This window comes from Chanodichthys erythropterus, chromosome 3 (assembly GCF_024489055.1).
Source record: "Chanodichthys erythropterus isolate Z2021 chromosome 3, ASM2448905v1, whole genome shotgun sequence".
NCBI classification, from domain to species: domain Eukaryota; kingdom Metazoa; phylum Chordata; class Actinopteri; order Cypriniformes; family Xenocyprididae; genus Chanodichthys; species Chanodichthys erythropterus.
The window spans coordinates 7,926,073-7,929,414 of NC_090223.1; positions in this window are offsets into that span (position 1 = coordinate 7,926,073).

Here is a 3,342-nt window from a genome sequence, read left to right on the forward strand (position 1 = left end):
GAAATATTGATATATCTTGCATGAACACTTTTAAGAACTTTATAAAATGTCGGACAGAGAGAGAGAGCTGTTAGTAACACATTAGTTGTCGCTTCAACAGAGACAAACAAGACTGACAAATCTATTGAAAACATGCTTTGTTCACACCATGTCGTGATAATTGTTATTATGAGATGAGAAAACACATGATTTTATTTGTTCATGTCATCAGATTCAGAATTATGTGCTTCTGTCACAGCATTAATAATCCCAAAATGAGTCTCCAGCAGTCAGGTAGAAGTTGGAGCTCTCAGAAAATTACAAATTATAATTTACATTAATTACAGTAATTACGATGTGGCATGAACAGAACAAGCATAAATAAAATAAAACTAAAACACTGTTAAAATCATTAATATGACATTATTAATATTTGACCTTTTGACATGGATTGTGAACACCACAGATATTAACTGATAAAAATCTTTCACAGAAACTTTAAATTAAACAAAACACAAATAAAAGCACATTTGTAAACTTTTTTTTTTTTTTTTTTTTTTTTTTTTGATCAAATGATTTCATTAAATACTTAACCCTGTGCCTTAACTTATTACTTATTTACTTTACTTATTAAAAAAAAAATTATATATATATATATATATATATATATATATATATATATATATATATATATATATATATATAAAGCTTTTCCATAATATTTGTAATTTAATGTAATTTAATTATTGAATGTAATTTAATAATATCTGTAACAGAAAACATCTGCCTCAATAAAAAACAAGTGCTGGATGTCATTCAGCAAATATGATGCAGGCCGGTATTATGCATAACTGCAAACTTATTGGAAAATCTTTCAAATGATCAAGATCTGATCAATGTCTCGAGACTCCTGCGTACACCACATTATCCTCCACTGTAGCTCTCTGAAAGAAAACACAAAAGCACTGTTCATCAATGTATTCATCACATTACAGGCACATCTATCCATCCTCTTTCCACAAGCACAGGAAATACAGCAGAAATACTTTTGTCAGCAATTTCCTCACAACGGGTCCAAGAGTTTCGGAGAATGCAGGATATCCTTATGAAAAAGAAGTTTATTCATCTGTACTATTAGTATACTTCTTTAAAACTAAAAACGAGAGTATACTTTCAGTCTACTTTTATGTACTTCTCAGAAATATGCTTTAAATCACTTTAAAGTACACTTGACTTATACTGACAGAAAGTTTATTTGGCCTATACTTCTACTCTAGCAATCCATGATTTGTTGTTATATGTTAGGGGGCGCTATTACAAATCTTCTGGATGAGAGATTGTTGGAGGGGGTAAAGGTTTTTAAATTGGTAGTTATTTATTTTGATATGAAACATACATGGGCTGAACATATAAACAAAATAGTTGAGAAATGCCAGAAGGTGTTAAACATCATGAGATGTGTAAGTAGACTTCCCTTTCGCAAGGTATGATATGATATATGATATGATATATGATATGATATGATATGAAATCCAATTCTGAGCCGATGAGTTCATCAACATTATCTCAGTGGTAAATCATCGCACACCAAGATTGTACCTTGCATTTACTCCAGTAAAATGGGTAGAGGATGTTTTACCAGCAGAAAGAAAAAAAGTTGTTTTTTTTTCTCACGTTTTGTATATATAGCCTATTTCCTTCATGTATCTGACAGCTGATTCTGCAGATGATTCTTCATGAGCATCTAATGTTAGCCTATTTTATTCATTTAATATATATATATATATATATATATATATATATATATATATATATATATATATATATATATATATATATATATATATAAAATAATAAAAAAAAAAATAGCACAAAAATTATTTATGCTTTAAACATGCCCCACTTTTCAAAGGCAAGTTTTGTGTTGGATTCATACATAACTTGTATAGTAAAACCCCTAATGTATTAAAGAAAAATGCAATAGTTTGAACTTGTTTGTGGAAATAATATATAGTTCAGATTTATACAGTTCTGCTCATCTCTGTCCTGGTGTCAAATCATCCATCATCCTTCTTACTTCTTGTCAAGTTATTGCTACATTTAAGACACATGCAGATCCTGACAAACTTTTAAATGATTTATTGTTTTATTTCACAAGAACAAATCTTTAAAATGTGCTCTTGACCCAAAATAACAATTAAAAAATCTCTCCTGACTAAAAACTAAATAATCTAACAAATATAATCACTTGTTTATTCAAAGGAATTGATTTCCACTTATTAAAGACTGTCTGTTCACACTAAAAACATCATCATGAGAGATTAAAAACTGAGAAACAGCAGAAAAAAACAAGAAAAACATCTCTTTGTTAATACTTTACATGTGATTTTTTTTTTTTTTTTATTTTATAAATTTGCAAAGACTTCAAACAAACTTCTTTCACATTGTCATTATGGGGAATTGTTTGTAGAATGTTGAGTAAAATAATGAATTTAATCCCTTTAGGAATAAAGCTGTAAAATAACAAAATGTGCAAAAAGTGAAGCGCTGTGAATAATTTCCAGATGAACAGTATCAAAACCCGACAATCTGTCAGCAAACAACTAATGATCTTATTAATGCTTTTATTTAGATAACGGACTTCAAGATCATTATCTCATCGATTCTTTGAGCTCGAAACTTTTCAAATTTACTGTTTTACAAGAAAGGCAGAAAAACATAGTAAATTATTCAGATGTCCAATTACAGTCACTAACAACAGAGACTGTGTAAAATACATGAACACAATAATGCAAGCTGTTATCAAGGCCAGAGGAGGACATACAAAATATTAAAATTTATATATAGTATCTCACAGAAGTGAGAACACCCCTCACATTTTTGTAAATATTTTATCGTATCTTTTCATGTGACAACACTGAAGTAGTGAGTAAAGTAGCATCATAACGATCTGAATCTTCCTGAAGCAGTGTTTTGAAATCAGCCGTCACTAAATAAGTGTTTTTTTTTTTTTGTTGTTTTTTTTTTGTCGCACCAAAAATATTCTCGTCACTTTATAATATTAATACTGAACCACTGTACTCACGTGAACTGATTTAAATATGTTTTTAATGGATCTTGAGAGAGGAAATGTCATTGCTCCCTATGGAGGCCTCACGGAGCCATCGGATTTCATCAAAAATATCTTAATTTGTGTTCAGAAGATTAACGAAGGTCTTACGGGTGTGGAACGGCATGAGGGTGAGGAATTAATGACTGAATTTTCATTTTTGGGTGAACTAACCCTTTAATGTGTGTTGAGTTATTTCTTGTAATATCAAGTCTACAGTTGTTCGAGAACATCTCTACCTTCCTGATATCTGA